The 19960-nt window shown below is 44.4% G+C and overlaps 1 protein-coding gene across 1 annotated transcript in view; it reads left to right on the top strand.

Moving 5' to 3' along the window:
• The first annotated feature begins 4368 nt into the window (after nt 1–4368).
• Nucleotides 4369–19960, top strand: part of LOC144611086 (sialic acid-binding Ig-like lectin 13) — a 47482-nt gene continuing 31890 nt past the window's right edge. Inside the window, exon 1 of the mRNA XM_078430164.1 lies at nt 4369–4395. The gene's annotated coding sequence lies outside the window, so the exon portion shown is untranslated. The remainder of the gene's footprint in view (nt 4396–19960) is intronic.

The following is a 19960-nucleotide window of genomic DNA, read 5'->3' as shown; positions in this document are numbered from 1 at the left end:
ATCGATTATTTTTTATTCGACTCGAAACTCATACCTAATGTAATAAATACCAAATATCATAACATTTTGATCTCAGATCACGCTCCAACCTCAATTATCTTTGACTTTAAGCTGTCTAAACGATGTGCTAAATGGCGACTACGCCTTTCCTTGCTTAATGATGGAACTTTCTGTAAATACATGTCTGAAAAAATTACAGAATATTTGGAGACCAATGACACTTCTGATGTCTCGGACTCCACCTTGTGGGAAGCTTTCAAGGCAGTTATGAGGGGTCATATTATTTCGTATGAAGCGTCTTTAAAGAAATCCAGAGAGAGACGTCTACAAGAAATTGATTCGGAGCTTTCTCCAATGGAGACGTTGTATCGGAGCACAAACAACCCCCAAACGCTGCAAAATATGCTCAGTCTTAAATATGAGTATAACACGATTCTAACCAATCAAGTCAGTGACCAGCTACTGCGACTGAAACAGCGATATTTTGAATTAGGGGACAAACCGCATACATTGTTAGCCCGTCAGCTTAGAGGGCAACAAGCAAGTAGGGCCATACATATAATAAAATCAGGCAAGGGTGTTGCTTTAACCGATCCAAAATTAATAAATGAACGCTTTGAGGAGTATTATCAAGAGCTGTATAAATCCAAAGCTAACGGTGATATCAATGCATGGTTAAAAAAGTTGGACATACCAAAATTAGATAGTGCCTCTTGTGAGGCCTTAAACTCAGAACCCTCCTCTGTAGAAATCAAGGATGCAATTAGGTCGTTGCAAAACGGCAAGAGCCCTGGGCCAGACGGTTTTGGAGTCGAATTTTATAAGAAGTTTGCTGACCAGGTAACTCAGATTCTGCACAGGATGCTCTCCCACTCAATCGAGTTGAAAAAGCTCCCACCGTCATTGTACAATGCTAATATTTCTCTCTTATTGAAACAAGACAGGGATGAAACCAATCCCTCCTCATACTGACCAATTTCTATGCTCAATTTGGATTTCAAGATTTTTACTAAAATAATGGCGACTAGACTAAATAAGTGTATAGAATCCATTATCCATACGGATCAGACCGGGTTCATCCCCAATAGGTTCTCTTTCTTTAATGTTAGAAGAGTAATGAACATTATGTATCACAAATTCGATAGTTCTTCCAAACAAGTCATTCTGTGTTTAGACGCAGAAAAAGCTTTCGATCAGGTTGAGTGGGGATATTTACTCAGAGTGCTGGAAGAGTTTGGTCTTGGAGCCTCTTTTATTTCCTGGGTACGTCTTATATATGCTCATCCCACCGCTTCCATACTCACAAACCAGGAAAGGTCACCCCCTTTTGCCCTTCAGAGGGGTACGCGACAGGGCTGCCCCCTCTCGCCGCTCCTCTTTGCGTTAGCCATTGAGCCGCTGGCAATCGGCATAAGAGGGCTTGCGCTTATAAAACCGATAATACTGGGTGGGGTGGAACATAAGATTTCGCTTTATGCGGATGATATTGCCATCTTTGTATCTGACCCTGAACATTCTGTTCCTTACCTATTCCAGCTTATTAATTCCTTTGGCGAGGTCTCAGGTTACACTATAAACTGGCAGAAGAGTGAACTTATATCGATAACAGCAGAATTAGACCCTGTATTCTTAGCCAACATGCAGTTTAAAAGAAATCCGGATAGTATAAAATATCTGGGCATTAAAATATCTAAAAACCCCAAGACCCTTTTTAAAATTAACTTTACCGAAAGGTTGAACAAGCTAAAGGAGAACATAGAGAAATGGAGAACGTTGCCTATTTCCTTGATTGGCCGCGTGAACGCAGTAAAGATGGTCTCCCTGCCGAGATTTCTGTATTTATTTCAGAATGTTCCTGTTTTTATCCCCAAATCCTACTTTAAGTTAATCGATTCTATCATTATGCCATTTATTTGGGGATATAAAGCACACAGGATCTCAAAAGCTTATCTTCAAAAAACGAGGGAACATGGGGGACTGGGGTTACCGTGCTTTTTATATTACTATTGGGCGGCCAATGTTAGAGTCATGGTATACTGGCAGTATGCATATGAACGGGGAGTTGGATATGACCTGCCACCTTGGCTGGCGATTGAAAAAAGCTTAACCCCAAAAACTTCTCTCCCTGCTCTCCTTTTTTCATTACCCAGATCTCTCACCTCTCTTAGAGAGGATCACTTCACTCTGTCCAATGCTCAGAGAATATGGCACCAAATTAGGAAAGCTTGTGAGCTTCCGAATACGTCAATGCACGCCCCAATCTGGCATAACCACGCTTTCCCCCCATCATTTACAGACACAGCATTCAAAGAATGGAGCTGTAAAGGGATAGTTACAATAAAAGATCTTTACATAAATAGACACTTTGCATCATTTGATCAGCTACAATCCAAGTTCTCATTGCCCAAAACTCAATTCTTCAGGTACTTACAGCTGAGAAATTATGTTCGACAAAACAATTCGCTTTTTGAGTCCCTGCCCGAAGACGACTTGTTGTCCAAAATTTTGCTGGGTCCCCCGGAAGCAAAGAACCTAATCTCATCGTTTGTAGGTATCTTTTTAAACAAACTAGATAAATCTACTTTAAAAATAAAACAAACCTGGGAAGAAGACCTTAACATTGAAATTGATGACGATGTCTGGAAGGAAGTACTGAAAAGTATAAAATCCTGTTCTATTAATTCTAGGCTACAACTGATTCAATTCAAGGTTATACACAGATTACACTACTCTAAGGTTAAGCTGCATAAAATCTTTCCTGATCTCTCACCTTTGTGTAATAGATGCAAGACCGCTGAGGGTACACTCGCTCACCACTTTTGGACTTGTCCAAAACTTCACAACTTTTGGTGTCTTTTATTTCAATGGTACTCCACTGTTTTAAACGTCACTTTAACTCCGGACCCTGAAACTGCTCTATTCGGGTATTCCACAACGCTTGAGAAGCTAGACCATAATGCTCGCACAATCTTGGTTTATGGTATGGTAATTGCCAACAGATGTATTTTGAAACTATGGAAATCAGACTCTGCTCCTCAGTTTGAGACTTGGTTAAGAGAATTAATGGGCATCTTACACGTAGAGAGGTTGAGATACGAATTGTCTGGCAACCCTCAAAAGTTCTTCAACATATGGAACCCAGTGCTGCAGCATATTAAGGACAAGTAAAACTATCCCCTCAATGCCACAGGCTTTTGTACCTTCTTTGAATCCAGCAGTGAAAATACTGAAATATTTGACTTGTGAAAATTACCTTGCCTCATGTTTTTGTGCTTTTGTCTTTTTTTGTCACATTGTAGTTATGTTTTTTAAAAATTTATTTATATTTATCCATTCGTTTGTTTTTGTTTGTTTGTTTTCATGATTATGTAGGGAAGGGGAGGGATGGGTTTACTGTTGTTGTTATATGCACCGTAATTACTTAAATTAAAAATTAAAAAAATAAACATGACAAAACAATATCAATGACTTCATTTTTTGTGTACTCCACTGAGGAACATGGAGTGAGCATTTCTATCAGAGCTCTCATGTTCGAGACATTCCTGAACTTGTGTGTCTGTTCTTTCCAACACATTTTCCAGGGAGGGGTGGAGGAGTTGGGGTTACAGAGGCAGGGAGGGGTGCAGCGGCCTGAGGGGAGGGGGTACAGAGATGGGGAGGGGGTGTAGGGGCCGGTAGGGGTTACAGAGACCAGGAATAGTTTCAGAGCCAGAATAGGTTTGCAGAGATAGTGCAGTGCAGTGCAGCACTCCCTCCACTAAGTCAAAGTCCCACCCACCATCCTCATCTTTGGACACCCTGTGTGTGGGGGAGAGTGTAGGGTTGAAGATGTCCTGGTTGAGGTTTCTCCTGGGCCTGGCCATGTTGGCCATCCGCGAGTCATGGCACCAGGCGGAAGAGGGCTCTGCCCGAGCCGGCTGCCTGCCCCATTTCTGGGGTTACGTCCATACCCAGTTGTCATTAGAGAGGGACCACGCGCTGTCCACGGGCGCTCTGGGGGATTTGCGGGACCTCTGGGCACCGCGAGGGGTGGAATGCATCCTGGACAAGGATTGTAGCGTAGTTGTATGCTAGTTAATTTACTATATTTGTTTGACTTGTATTATAATAATGGGTTCTGTTTTGTTTTATTGTATTGTAAATATCATTTTTAATAATTGAATACGTTTTTTGATATAAATTTTAAAAATGAGGTCAAAGTCATGGCCCATCAGGGATGAAAGGGGTTAACTGTTTGCGGATAAAGAAAAGCTTCCTTATTTTACTTCTGTTTCATGATGTAAATTTTCCCCTCCACACATTCCCCACTCAGTGACGACTGCTGAGGACAAGGACACCAGCCCCCTGATAGATTGTCAGTCGATACTCCAGAGACGAGCAGAGGACATAACTCAGGTAAGCAGTTCCGTGTCTATAGCTCTATCCCACAGTCAAACACCTGTTTCGTTGAGTTGTGGTTGTGTACAGAGTCTGATCACTGAAAGACTTGTGTATTAAGGTAACTGCACCGAAGATAGACACAAAGCGCTGAAGTAACTCAGCGGGACAGGCAGCATCTCTGGAGAGCTTTGATTAGTTTTCTTGCTATTCAGGGAGTGCAACTTAGGTTCATCAGGTCTAAGGAAGGGTCTCGACCCGAAACGTCACCCATTCCTTCTTTCCAGAGATGCTGCCTGCCCCGATAAGTTACTCCAACATTTTGGGTCTACTTTTGATTTAAACCAACATCTTTTAATTTCATTTTACTTTTATTTATTTATTTATTATTATTATTTTATCGGTCAATACAATACAACGGATTGACCATACGGTTGTGAAAGTTAAATAGTGCAAAAAAACATTGTATCACAAAAATAAAACAATATAATCACATATATTTTCTGACCAAAAAAATAAAGGTGTAGGCAGAAGCCAAAGCTTGTTATGCCTACCCTCAATACTTAACAAAATATAATTTAAAAAAAACCTCAACATCATAGGTCAGAAGCAGATAAACAAAACAGAAAGAAACACAAATATAGTCAAGAACCACCATTTCTATCATGTCATTTCTTGGTGCTGATCACATATTTTGTATCTTTCAAATATAATATTTTTGAATATTTTCTTAAATTTACACATATTACTACACTCATATAATTCATTTATTGCAACTATTCCATAAATTTACCAATTTAACAGTCACACATCTATTTTTCACATTTGTTCTTCCCCTCATTTTTTCAAATATATAATTATGATACCTGCTCTCCCTCACTGGAAACAAACCTTGGATACAATCAGGAATTGTTCTTTCTTTTCTCTAAACATTATTGGTAGAGTTTTAAAGTCTACTTGGTCCATAAATTTTGGGGCATATAATTTTATAAATAATCGGTTGGTTGTGTCATTATAACCAGCCTTATTGACAATTGTTATAGCTCTTTTTTGCAATATAAAGATTGAACTAGTGATAGTTTTGTAGGTGTTTCCCCATGCATCCACACAGTATGTCATATATGGAATAACGAGTGAGCAATATAATGTAAATAGTGAATTTTGATTCAAGATGGCCTTAGTTTTGTGCAGTATTGCAAGGGATTTAGACAGTTTTGATTTGATATGTTTTATGTGAGGTTTCCAACAGAGTTTATGATCTATTATCACTCCCAAGAATTTATTTTCATACACTCTTTCAATTTCTACATCATTAATCATAAGTGTTACCTCCAAATTTATTTTTCGATTTCCAAACACAATATATTTTGTTTTACTTAGATTTAATGACAATTTTTATTATTATCTAACCACTTCTTTAGGGTTTCCAATTACCCTTTAACTGTGTCCAAAAGTTGCTTCATGTTTTTCCCGGAACAAAATACATTTGTGTCATCTGCAAATATAACTAAATGGAACAATTTTTACACCATACAAATATCATTTATATCGAATATAAAGAGCTTTGGACCCAGCACCGAGCCTTGCGGGACCCCACAGGTAACCTTCATAAGTTCTGAATCAAAATTATTTACTTGTACATACTGATATCTGTTTTCAAGGTAGCTTCTTAACCAAAAGTATGTTACTCCTCTAATACCATATATTTCTAGCTTATTCATCAGCAAATCATGATCTATAGTATCAAACGTTTTTTTGAGATCTATAAATACTCCCACAGTACATTCGCTATTATAAATTGGAGTTAAAATATTCTCAACTAGTTCCATTAGCGCTAGTGAGGTAGACCTTTTAGCTCGAAATCCATACTGGTGATCACTTAGTATGTTATATTTATCAATAAAGCTTCCAAGTCTTTGTACAAATAATTTTTCTAATATTTTTGAGAATTGAGCAAGCAGAGATATCGGCCTGTAATTTGAACATAAATGTCTATCTCCGTTCTTGTAGACAGGAATGACTTTCACTATTTTCATTTTGTTGGGATATGTGCCTGTGAGGAAGGAATGATTACATTTATGTGTGAACTGTTTTATTATCAATATACTAAAACTCTCGTTTGTTTGTTCCTGAACTACAGCCAAAATGGTACACGATAGCGCGACAATTTTAGGCCCACCTTACTCACCGTCGTCCCTTTGGTGCTAATGGAAGAAGTTTCATTGAAATTTGTGTTATGTTTTTAAAGTTATTTAAAGTTTAAATCTCTCTCCTAGGGAGGGAGGCAGGGAGGATGGGGGTGTCGGGAGGGGGGAGGAGGGAGGGAGGGGGAGTGTGTGGTGGGAAGTGGGGGAGGGAGGGAGGGAGGGGGGTGCAGGGATGAGGAGAGGAGGGAGGAGAGGGTGCTGCACCAATGCAGGAGAGGTTTGAGCCCAACGGGTCCACTTGGTCTAGTGCATTCAATAATATTTTTGACTAGTGTCATATCAATGGAATTGTAATCAGTAGACTTTTCGTTACTGTATTTGTTAACAATATCAATGACTTCATTTTTTGTGTACTCCACTGAGGAACATAGAGTGAGCATTTCTATCAGAGCTCTCATGTTCGAGACCCTCCTGAACTTGTGTGTCTGTTCTTTCCAACACATTTTTAACCAGATTAATGCCCGAGATGGTGGGACTGACATATGATGAAAGAATGGTTTCATGATTAATTTATGTGTCAATGGTTTTACTATCAATATACTCCAACTCTCGTTTGTTTGTTCCTGAACTACAACCAAAATGGTACACGATAGCGCGACAATTTTAGGCCCACCTTACTCACCATCATCCTAATGGAAGAAGTTTCATTCAAATTGGTGTTATATTTTTTAAGTTATTTAAAGTTTAAATCTATCTCCTCGCGAGGGAGGCAAGGAGGGAAGGGGATGTGAGGAGGGGGGAGGAGGGAGGGAGGGGATATTGGGGAGGGGGGAGAAGGGAGGAAGTGTGGAGGGGGAGGGGTTGGGGGAGGGAGGAAGGGAGGGGGGTGCAGGGAGGGGAGGGGGCGGAGGAAGGAGGAGAGGGTGCTGCAGCAATGCAGGAGAGGTTTGGGTCCAACGGGTCCACTTGGTCTAGTATATTCAATAATGATATTTTTGACGAATGTCATATCAATTGGATTGTAATCAGTAGACTTTTTGTTACTGTATTTGTTAACAATATGAATAACTTCATTTTCGTCTACTCCACTGAGGAACATGGAGTGAGCATTTCTATCACAGCTCTCATGTTCGAGACCTTCCTCAACTTGTGTGTCTGTTCTTTCCAACACATTTTAACCAGGTTAATTCCCGGGATGGTGCGACTGACATATGATGAAAGAATGGGTCGACTGGGCTTGTAATCACTGGAAGTTAAAATGGATGTTAGGGGATCTTATAGAGACATATAAAATTCTGAAGGTATTGGACATGCTAGATGCAGGAAAAATGTTCCCAATGTTGGGGGATTCCAGAACCACGGGGCACAGTACAAGAATTAGGGGTACATCATTTAGGACTGAGATGATGAAAAACTTTTTCACCCAGAGAGTTGTGAATCTGTGGAATTCTCTACCATAGAAGGCAGTGGAGGGCATTTCACTGGATGTTTTCAAGAGAGAGTTAGATTTAGCTCTTAGGACTAATGAAATCAATGGATATGGGGAGAAAGCAGGAATGGGGTACTAATTTTGGATAATCTGCCATGACCATATTGAATGGCGGTGATGGCTCGAAGGGTCGAATGGCCTATTTTCTATCATTCTATGTTTTCTATGTTTATTGTCATGTGTACAGAGATACAGCGAAAAGCTTTTGTTCGTGCTAACCAGTCAGTGGAAAGACAACACATGATTACATTCGATGATAGACACAAAATGCTGGAGTAACTCCACGCCACGGCTGGTAGGGAAAGGGGGGTGGGGGAGAGTAACGGTAGGGGCCCCAGTACACTGCTTTGCACGGGGGCCCATAATGCTGTAAAAACGGCCCTGGGCCGGTAGGGGTAACAGAGACCAGGAATAGTTTCAGAGCCAGAATAGGTTTGCAGAGATAGTGAGGGACTCTTCCCACAGTGCAGCACTCCCTCCACTAAGTCAAAGTCCCACCCACCATCCTCATCTTTGGACACCCTGTGTGTGGGGGAGAGGGTGGGGCTGAAGATATCCTGGTTGAGGTTGCTCCTGGGCCTGGCCAAGATGGCCATCCGGGAGTCATGGCGCCAGGCGGAAGAGGGCTCTGCCCGAGCCGGCTGCCTGCCCCATTTCTGGGGTTACGTCCATACCCAGGTGGCATTAGAGAGGGACCACGCACTGTCCACGGGCACTCTGGGGGATTTCTGGGACCGCTGGGCACCGTGGGGTGTGGAATGCATCCTGGACAAGGATTGTAGCGTAGTTGTATGGTAGTTCATTTACTATATTTGTTTGTCTTGTATTATAATGGTGGGTTCTGTTTTGTTTTATTGTATTGTAAATATTTTTAATAATTGAATACATTTTTTGATATAAATGTTTAAAACTAAATCAAAGTCATGGCCCATCAGGGATGAAAGGGGTTAACTGTTTGCTGTTAAAGAAATACTTCCTTATTTTACTTCTGTTTGGTGATGTAAGTTTTCCCCTCCACACATTCTCCACAAGTGACGACTGCTGACCACAAGGACACTGCCCCCTGATAGATTGTCAGTCGATTCTCCAGAGACGAGCAGCGGACAGAACTCACGTACGCAGTTCCTTGTCTGTAGCTAGTTCCCACGGTCAAACACCTGTTTAGTTGAGTTGTGGTTTTGTACAGAGTCTGATCATTGAAAGACTTGTGTATTAAGGTAACTGCACTGAAGATAGACACAAAGCGCTGGAGTAACTCAGCGGGACAGGCAGCGTCTCTGGAGAGTTTAGATTAGTTTTCTTGCTATTGAGGGAGTGCAGCGTAGGTTCACCAGGTCTGAAGAAGGGTCTCGAACCGAAACGTCCCCCATTCCTTCTTTCCGTAAATGCTGCCTGTTCCGCTGAGTTACTCCAGCATTTTGGGTTTACCTTCGAGTTAAACCAGCATCTGCAGTTCTTTCCTACACATTTTTAACCAGATTTATTCTCGGGATGGTGGGACTGGCATATAATGAAAGAATGGGTCGACTGGGCTTGTAATCACTGGAATTTAAAAAGGATGTGAGGGGATCTTATAGAAACATATAAAATTCTTAAGGGATCGGACAGGCTAGATGGAGGTAAATGTTCCCGATGTTGGGGGAGTCCTGAACCAGGAGTCACAGTTTAAGAATTAGGGGTAGGCTATTTAGGACTGAGATGAGGAAAACATTTTCAGCCAGAGAGATGTGAATCTGGGAATTCTCAGGCACAGAAGGCGGTGGAGGACATTTCACTGGATGTTTCAAGAGAGAGTTAGATTTAGCTGTTAGCACTAACGGAATCAAGGGATATGGGGAGAGAGCAGGAATGGGGCACTGATTTTGGATGATCTGCCATGATCATATTGAATGGCGGTGCTGGTTCGAAGGGCCGAATGGCCTATTCCACCTATTTTCTATTATTCTATGTTTTCTATGTTTATTGTCATGTGTACCGAGATACAGCGAAAAGCTTTTGTTGTGTGCTAACCAGTCAGGGGAAAGACAACACAGGATTACAATCGATGATAGACACAAAATGCTGGACAATCTCAGCGGGACAGGCAGCATCTCTGGAAAGAAGAAGGGTCTTAACCTTAAATGTCACCCATTCCTTCTATCCAGAGATGCTGCCTGACCCGCTGAGTTACACCAGCATTTTGTGTCTATCTATGGGTTAAACCAGCATCTGCAGTTCCTTCGTACACATGATTACAATTGTTCCATTTACAGTGTACAGATACATGATAAGGGACGTCTAGTGCAAGGTAAAGCCAGCAAAGTCTGATCAAGGACAGTCCGAGGGTCATCAAAGAGGTAGTTAGTAGCTCAGCACTGCTCTCTGGTTTGGTAGGATGGTTCAGTTGGATGAGGAGGAATATCTTTAGTCAGAGGGTGATGAATCTGTGGAGGCAAAGTCAGTGGATATTTTTAAGGCAGAGAACAATGGATTCTTGATTAGTGCGGGTGTCAGAGGTTATGGGAAGTAGGCAGGAGAATGGAGTTAGGATGGAGAGATAGATCAGCCATGATTGAATGGAGGTGCAGACTTGATGGTCCGAATGGCCTAATTCTGCTCCTATCACTTATGACCTTATATGGTACGACTTGCCAGGGTTTCATGCAAACATTGAATCCTGGTGTACATGGTAATTGTACAACTATACCAATAGATGAGCCAAAAAAGGGTTGGCATGGATGTGGTGGGTCGAAGGGCCTGTTGCTATGTGGATGGATCTGTTCCCCAACCAAGGTGCGATGCATCCTGATAAAATGCATTGCTGGTTAGAGAGGAGATTAAAGCAGTGGAAAGGAAGGACATTAGCTTGGAGGAAGTGGAATCGATATGGGTAGAGCTACGAAACACTAAGGGGCAGAAAACGCTAGTGGGAGTTGTGTACTGGCCACCTAACAGCAGTAGTGAGGTTGGGGATGGCACCAAGCAGGAAATTAGAAATGCGTGCACTAAAGGTGCAGCAGTTATAATGGGTGACTTCAATCTACATATAGATTGGGTGAACCAAACTGGCAGGGGTGCTGAGGAAGAGCATTTCTTGGAATGTTTGAGAGATGGTTTTCTAAACCAACATGTCGAGGAACCAACGAGAGAACAGGCCATTCTAGACTGGGTATTGAGTAATGAGGAAGGGTTAGTTAGCAGTCTTGTTGTGCGAGGCCCCTTGGGCAAGAGTGATCATAATATGGTAGAGTTCTTCATTAGGATGGAGAGTGACAAAGTCGATACAGAAACAAGTGTTCTGAACTTAAAGAAAGCTAACTTTGAGGGTATGAGGCGTGAATTGTCCAAGATAGACTGGCGATTGATGCTGAAAGGGTTGACGGTGTACATGCAATCGAAGGCATTTAAAGGTCGCATGGATGAACTACAACAAGTGTTCATCCCAGTTTGGCAAAAGAACAAACCAGGAAAGGTAGTGCATCCGTGGCTAACAAGGGAAATCAAGGATAGTATTAAAACAAAAGATGAAGCATACAGATTAGCCAGAAAAAGTAGCATACCAGAGGACTGGGAGAAATTCAGAGTCCAACAGAGGAGGACAAAGGGCTTAATTAGGAAAGGGAAAATAGATTATGAGGGAAAACTGGCAAGGAACATAAAAACTGACTGCAAAAGCTTTTATAGATATGTCAAGAGAAAAAGATTAGTTAAGGCAAATGTAGGTCCCTTGCAGTCGGAAACAGGTGAATTGGTCATAGGGAACAAGGAGATGGCAGACCAATTGAACAAATACTTTGGTTCTGTCTTCACTAAGGAAGACATAAACCGTCTGCCGGAATAGCGGGGGACCGGGGGTCTAATGAGATGGAGGAACTGAGGGAAATCCAGGTTAGTCGGGAAGTGGTGTTAGGTAAATTAAATGGATTAAAGGCAGATAAATCCCCAGGGCTGCATCCCAGAGTGCTTAAGGAAGTAGCCTCAGAAATAGTGGATGCATTAATTATAATTTTTCAAAACTCCTTAGATTCTGGAGTAGTTCCTGAGGACTGGAGGGTAGCTATTGTAACCCCACTTTTTAAAAAGGGAGGGACAGAGAAAACGGGGAATTATAGACCAGTTAGCCTAACATCGGTAGTGGGGAAAATGCTAGTCAGTTATTAAAGATGTGATAGCGTCACATTTGGAAAGTGGTGAAATCATCGGACAAAGTCAGCATGGATTTACCAAAGGCAAATCATGTCTGACGAATCTTATAGAATTTCTCGATGATGTAACTAGTAGAGTGGATAAGGGAGAACCAGTCGATGTGTTATATCTGGACTTTCAGAAGGCCTTCGACAAGGTCCCACATAGGAGATTGGTGTACAAACTTAAGGCACACGGTATTGAGGGTTCAGTGTTGAGGTGGATAGGAAATTGGTTGGCGGACAGGAAGCAAAGAGTAGGAATAAACGGGTCCTTTTCGGAATGGCAGGCAGTGACTAGTGGGGTACCGCAAGGCTCAGTGCTGGGATCCCAGTTATTTACAGTGTATATTAATGATTTGGACGAGGGAATTGAATGCAACATCTCTAAGTTTGCGGATGACACGAAGCTGGGTGGCAGTGTTAGCTGCGAGGAGGATGCTAGGAGGCTGCAGAGTGACTTGGATAGATTAGGCGAGTGGGCAAATACATGGCAGATGCAATATAATGTGGATAAATGTGAGGTTATCCACTTTGGCGGCAAGAACAGGAAAGCAGAGTATTACCTGAATGGTGACCGATTGGGAGAAGGGGAGATGCAACGTGACCTGGGTGTCATGGTGCACCAGTCATTGAAAGCAAGCATGCAGGTGCAGCAGGCAGTGAAGAAAGCGAATGGTATGTTGGCATTCATAGCAAGAGGATTTGAGTATAGGAGCAGGGATGTTCTGCTGCAGTTGTACAGGCCTTGGTGAGACCACACCTGGAGTATTGTGTGCAGTTTTGGTCTCCTAACCTGAGGAAAGACGTTCTTGCCTTCGAGGGAGTACAGAGAAGGTTCACCAGATTGATCCCTGGGATGGCGGGACTTACATATGAGGAAAGACTGGATAGACTGGGCTTGTACTCGCTGCAATTTAGAAGACAGAGGGGGGATCTTATAGAAACATATAAAATTCTTAAGGGGTTGGAGAGGCTAGATGCGGGAAGATTGTTCCCGATGTTGGGGGAGTCCAGAACTAGAGGTCACAGCTTAAGTATAAGGGGGAAGTCTTTTAGGACCGAGATGAGAAAACATTTCTTCACACAGAGAGTAGTGAGTCTGTGGAATGCTCTGCCACAGAAGGTAGTTGAGGCCAGTTCATTGGCTATAGTTAAGAGGGAGTTAGATGTGGCCCTTTTTGCAAAAGGGATCAGGGGGTATGGAGAGAAGGCAGGTACAGGCTACTGAACTGGATGATCAGCCATGATCATATTGAATGGCGGTGCAGGCTCGAAGGGCCAAATGGCCTACCCCTGCACCTATTTTCTATGTTTCTATGTTTCTCTGTTTCTAACGGGCCCTTTGGGCAGTGGAGCGGGGAGACTGCTTTGTGTGATGGACTGGGCGATATCCACGTTAGGGGCACAGTGGTGCAGCGGTAGAGTTGCTGCCTCACAGCGCCAGAGCCCCGGGTTCAATCCTGATTGTGGGTGCTTGTCTGTACAGAGTTTGCCTGTTTACATATTGTTTTGTGCTGCTGCAAGTAAGAATTTCATTGTACTATCTGGGACGTGACAATAAAACATTCTTCAATCTGGACCCTTGACCTGTTTGGGTTTCCTCTGGTTTCCTCCCACATTCCAAAGACATTCATGTTTGTAGGCTAATCGGCTTGCCAAAATTGTAAATTGTCCCTTGTGTGTGTCAGATAGTGCTAGTATGCGGGGATCGCTGGTCTGCACGGACTCGGTGGGCCGAAGGGCCTGGTTCCATGCTGCATCTCTAAACTAAACACAGAACTAGTGTGTGGACGGGTGATCGATGCTTGGCACGGACTCGGTGGGCCGAAGGGCCTGTCTCCATGCTGTGTCTCTAAACTAAACACAGAACTAGTGCGTGGACGGGTGATCGTTGGTCTGCGCGGACTCGGTGGGCCGAGGGGGGCTGTTTCCGCGCTGTATCTCTGAACTAAACTCAGCTGTCAGCATTTTCTTCTGGCCTTGGGCAGAGCTGCTGCCAGACCAAGGTGTGATTCAACCCAACAGTGTTCTTTCACAGTTCATGTGGAGAAGTTGCTGTGAGTCACTGGAGAAATGCCCAACTTCCTTCATCTTTTGGGCAAGATGAGACATCAGTGTGCTTTATTGACCACAGCTTCAATGTGGATGCTGCAGGGTATGCTGTTGGTGATATTTACAGTCATAAGTGACAGGAGCAGAATTAGTCCATTCGGCCCATCAAGTCCACTCTGACATTCAATCATGGTTGATCTTCTCTCCCTCCTAACCCCATTCTCCATCCTTCTCCCCATAACCCCTGACACGTATACTAATCAAGAATCAATCTATCTCTGCCTTAAAATTATCCATGGACTTGGCCTCCACAGCCTTCTGTGACAAAGAATTCCACAGATTCATCACCCTCTGGCTAAAGAAATTCCTCCTCATCTCCTTTGTCAAGGAACGTCTAATTCTGAGCTGTGCCCTCTGATCCTAGACTCTTCCACTCTATCCAAACCTTTCACTATTCGGTACGTGTCAATGAGGTTCCCCCTTATTCTTCTAGACTCCAGTGAGTACAGGCTCACATATGTTACAGGCTCCAGTGAGTACAGGCTTACAGTACACATGCTCATCATATGTTAAAGCAATCATTCTCATAAACATTTAGACCCTCTCCAGTACATCGCTCCTCATATATAAGGCCCAAAACTGCTCCCAAAACTCAATATGCGATCTGACCAGCATGTTATAAAGCCTCAGCATTTAATCATTTTATGGTCACTACCTCCGAACGGTTCTTTTACCATAATCACCCTCCAGTTTAAATTCCATTTGGAATATTTTGGAGGACCATGAACCAAGATCCAGGATCCCTGATCAAATCCGGTTTGTTACACAATAGTTTTAGTTCTGAGTTTTAGTTTTAGAAACACAGAGTGGAAACAGGCCCTTCAGCCCACTGAGTCCGCGCCGGCCATCGATCGCCCATTCACACACTAGTTCTATGTTGCGCTTAGAGCTACAACGCGGAAACAGGCCCTTCGGCCCACCAAGTCCTTCTGACCAGCGATCCCCGCACACAAACACCATCCTTCTAGGGTTGCCATCTTTCCCACGTCCAACTAAGGGACAAAAGGTGATCTCATCCAGCCAGCAGCCACCTTCTCCCGCTCCACCAATGGCGGCTGCCTGGGCCAGGAGGCGGGTTGCTACGCAACCTCTGTGAGGTGGCACCCGGCCTCCGGGCCTACAGTGTCCGGGTCTACAGTGGCACCTGGGCCTATAGCGTCTGGGCCTACAGCGCTGTTCGGGCCTAATACGGGACAAGGGCGGTCCCGTAAGAGACAAACCAATTTAGCCCAAATACGGGATGTCCCGGCTAATACGGGACTGTTGGCAACCCTACATCCTACACACACTCGGTATAGTTTTCAATTTTACCGAAGCCAATTAACCTTCAAACCTGTTACGTCTTTGGATTGTGGGAGGAAAGAGGAGCACAGGGAGCACATACAAACTCCGTACAGACAGCACCCATAGTCACGATCAAACCCGGGTGTCTGGCGCTGTTAGGCAGCAGCTCTACCACTGCGCCACTGTGCCGCGCAGATACCAATGCCAAACCAAATTGCTTGGTATGCTCCATTACAAGCTGCTCTGAGAAGCAATCTCAAAGACACTCCATAAATGCCTTCTCTTGGTATCCAGCACCAACTTGAATTTCCCAGTCTACCTGCATATTGATACCCCCCGTGACCTTTATCCTGCTGCAACTTTACACCACCTGCCTTGCAAACCACAACGGCACAAATTTCCATATCACCTGAAAATTTGCAAATGATACTTTCTCCCACTGGAGACACAAAAGATGACAGATGTTGGAATCTACAGCGACACTCCATGTGCTGATGGAACTCAGTGGCTCAGGCAGCTTTTCCCAAGTTCATGAGATACAGGAGCAGATTTAGGCAATTTGGCCCATCGAATCCACTCTGCCATTCAATCATGGCTGATCTATCTTTTCCTCGCAACCCCATTCTCCTACCTTCTCCCCATAAACCCTAACACCTGTACTAATCAAGAATCTGTCAATCTTCGCCTTCAAAATACCAATTGATGCCCTACACAGCCATCTGTGGCAATGAATTCCACAGATCCACCACCCTTAGGCTAAAGAAATTCCTCCTCACCTCAATAGACAAAAGACAATAGGTGCAGAAGTAGGCCATTCGTCCCTTCGAGCCAGCACCGCCATTCAATGTGATCAATGCTGATCATCCTGCCTTCTCCCCATACCCCCTGACTCCACTATCATTGAGCTCTATCTAACTCTTGAAAGCATCCAGAGAATTGGCCTCCACTGCCTTCTGAGGCAGAGAATTCCACAGATTTACAACTCTCTGACTGAAAAAGTGTTTCCTCATCTCCGTTCTAAATGGCCTACCCCTTATTCTTAAACAGTGGCCCTTGGTTCTGGTCTCCCCCAATATTGGGAACATGTTTGTGTCCAATCCCTTAATAATCTTATATGTTTCAATAAGATCTCCTCTTATCCTTCTAAATTCCAGTGTATACAGGCCTAGTCGCTCCTGTCTTTCAACATATGACAGTCCCGCCATTCCGGGAATTAACCTCGTGAACCAATGCTGTACGCCCTCACTAGCAAGAATATCCTTCCTCAAATTTGGAGACCAAAACTGCACACAGTACTCCAGGTGCGGTCTCACCAGGACCCTGTACAACTGCAGGACCTCTTTGCTCCTATACTCAACACCTCTTGTCATAAAGGCCAACATGCCATTAGTTCTCTTCACTGTCTGCTGTACCTGCATGCTTACTTTCAGTGACTGATGAACAAGGACATCCAGATCTCTTTGTACTTTCCCTTTTCCTAACTTGACACTGTTCGGATAATAATCTGCCTTCCTGGTCTTACCACCAAAGTGGATAACCTCACATTTATCCACATTAAACTGCATCTGCCATGTATCTGCCCACTCCTTCCTAAAGGTACATCCTTTTATTCTCAGGCAGTTCCATCTGGTCCGAGACTCTCCCACTAAAATTATCCCCTGACTTGGCCTCCGCAACCTTCCGTGGCAAAGAACGTCCTTTAATTCTGAGGCTCTGACCTCTCCCACTCGTGGAAACATCCTCTCCACATCCACTCTATCCAGGACTTTCACTATTCTATATGTTTCAATGAGGTTCCCTCTCATCCTTCTCAACTCCAGCGAGTGGAGGCGCAGTGCCGTGAAACGCTCATCGTACGTGAACCCACTTATTCCTTGGGATCGTTCTCGTGAACCTTCTCTGGACCCGCTCCAACGCCAACACGTCCTCCCTCAGATATGGGGCCTAAAACTCTTCACAATGTTTTCTGGTGAGGGGAGGGAGAGGAATTTCTGCAACCTTATAGGGTCATATAGCAGGGAAGCATGCCTTTCGGCCCATCTCGTCCATGCTGTCCAAGATACCCCATCCAAACTCGTCCCATTTTCCTGCATTTGGCCCGTATCTCACTAAATCTTTCCTCTCGACGTACCTGCGCAAGTGTCTTTTAAAGGGCGGCACGGTGGCGCAGCGGTAAAGTTGATGCTTCACAGCGCCAGAGACCTGGTTCGATCCTGACTACAGGAGCTGTTTGTACAGAGTTTGTACGTTCTCCCCGTGACCTGCGTGGGTTTTCTCCGGGATCTCCGGTTCCCACCCACACTCCAGGTTTGTAGGTTAATTGGCTTGGTGTAATTATAAATTGTCCCTAGTGTGTGTAGGGTCGCGTTAGTGTGTAGGAACTGCTGGTCGTCACAGACTCGGTGGGCCGAAGGACCTGTTTCCATGCAGTATCGCCAAACTAAACATGGAACTAGTGTGTGAATGGGTGATTGATAGTCAGCGTGGTCTCGGTGGGCCGAAGGTCCTGTTTCCATGCAGTATCGCCAAACTAAACATGGAACTAGTGTGTGAACAGGAGATCGATGGTCAGCCAGGACTTGGTGAGCCGAAGGGCTTGTTTCCGCGCTGTATCTCTATACTAAACATTGAACTAGAGGGTGAACGGGTGGTCACTGGTCGGCATGGACCCGGTGGGCCGAAGGGCCTGTTTTCACGCAGTATCTCTTAACTAAACTAAACTAAACTAAATGTTGCTATTGTACTTGCCTCAACTACTTCCTCTGGCAGCTTGTTCCACATACCCACACGACCCCTCATCAACCTCTGTATGAATAGTCTCTTACTTCCACGTTAGTAATGATCAGCTTAGAGCCCCAGGCTGTTGCTCAGATACCTTCCCTAATGCATGTACCAGGCACCTTGTGGAACGTAACCACATGGCTGGCCAGTATGACCTGATATCAGTTGAGTTTAGTTTTCTAGTTTATAGGTACAGCATGGAAACAGGCCCTTCGGCCCACCGAGTCTGTGCCGACCAGTGATCGCCCGTTCACACACTAGTTCTGTGTTTACTTTAGGGATACAGCGCAGAAACAGGCTGTTCGGCCCATCGCGTCCGTGCCGACCAGCTATCACCCATTCACACACTAGTTCTGTGTTTAGTTTAGAGGTACAGCGTGGAAACAAGCCCTTTGGCCCATCGAGTCCGTGCTGACCAGTGATCACCCATTCACGCACTAGTTCTATGTTTAGTTTAGTGATACAGAGCAGAAACAGGCCGTTCGGCCCGTGCCGCCCAGCGACCAACGCTATCCTACACACACTTGGGACAAATCTCTTTTTTTTTAACCGAAGTCTAATTAACCTACAAACCCGTACGTCTTTGGAGCATGGAATGAAACCGGAGATTCCGGAGAAAACCCACACAGGTCATCTGTTGTCTGCACCTGTTGTCGGGATCGAAGTCGGGTCTCTGGCGCTGTAAGGCACCAACTCTAATGCGGTGCCACTGTGCGCCATCATGTTACTTGGCAAAGATTAGCGGGAAGTCTAACCATTGGGAAGCTTTTAAAAACCAACAGAAGGCAACTAGATTGCTCATAAGGTCCGAAGTGATAGGAGTAGAATTAATCCATTCGGCCCAGCAAGTCTACTCCACCTTTCAATCATGGCTGATCTGTCACTCCCACCTAACCCCATTCTCCTGCCTTCTCCCCATAACCCCTGACACCCGTACTAATTTTTTAGTATGGCTCTCCGGTAATTCAAATTTCATTGTCCCTCAATTGGTACATGTGACAATAAACTGACATTGAAACCTTGACTTGGCCTCCACATCCACAGATTCGCCACCCTCTAAAGAAATTCCTCCTCATGTCCTTCATAAAAGAACGTCCTTTAATTCTGAGGCTGTGGCCTCTCCCACTATTCGAAATATCCTGGTCACATCCACTCTCTCCAAGCCTTTCACTATTCGGTAGTTTCAATGATGTTCCCCTCATTCTTCTAAACTCCAGCGAGTACAGGCCCAGTGCCGACAAACGCTCATCATATGCAAACCCACTCATTCCTGGGATCGTTCTTGTAAACCTCCTCTGGACCCTCTCCAGAGCCAGCACATCCTTCCTCAGGTACGGGGCTCAAATGCCGGAGATGCGATTGTTTTCCGGATCGTATCTCCGGTCGCTCTACGGCCTAATATCTTGGAGCTGGAGGCCTTGCTCAGGACTGACTTTGTGCCCCACGATGGGGCCGTGGACTTACCATCAAAGCGTGTGATCCCTTGCCTGGAATCGACGCTCCAAACGCGGCCTGTGGACTTCAACATCGAGGAGCTCACAGTCTCGGGTAGGGACCGATGTCGGGAAGCTCCAAGACGCAGAAGGTTCGACCAGCCCCGACCC

Source organism: Rhinoraja longicauda, chromosome 39, assembly GCF_053455715.1.
Source record: "Rhinoraja longicauda isolate Sanriku21f chromosome 39, sRhiLon1.1, whole genome shotgun sequence".
In the NCBI taxonomy this organism is placed as follows: Eukaryota; Metazoa; Chordata; class Chondrichthyes; order Rajiformes; family Arhynchobatidae; genus Rhinoraja; species Rhinoraja longicauda.
This window is presented reverse-complemented; position numbering and strand designations above follow the sequence as displayed.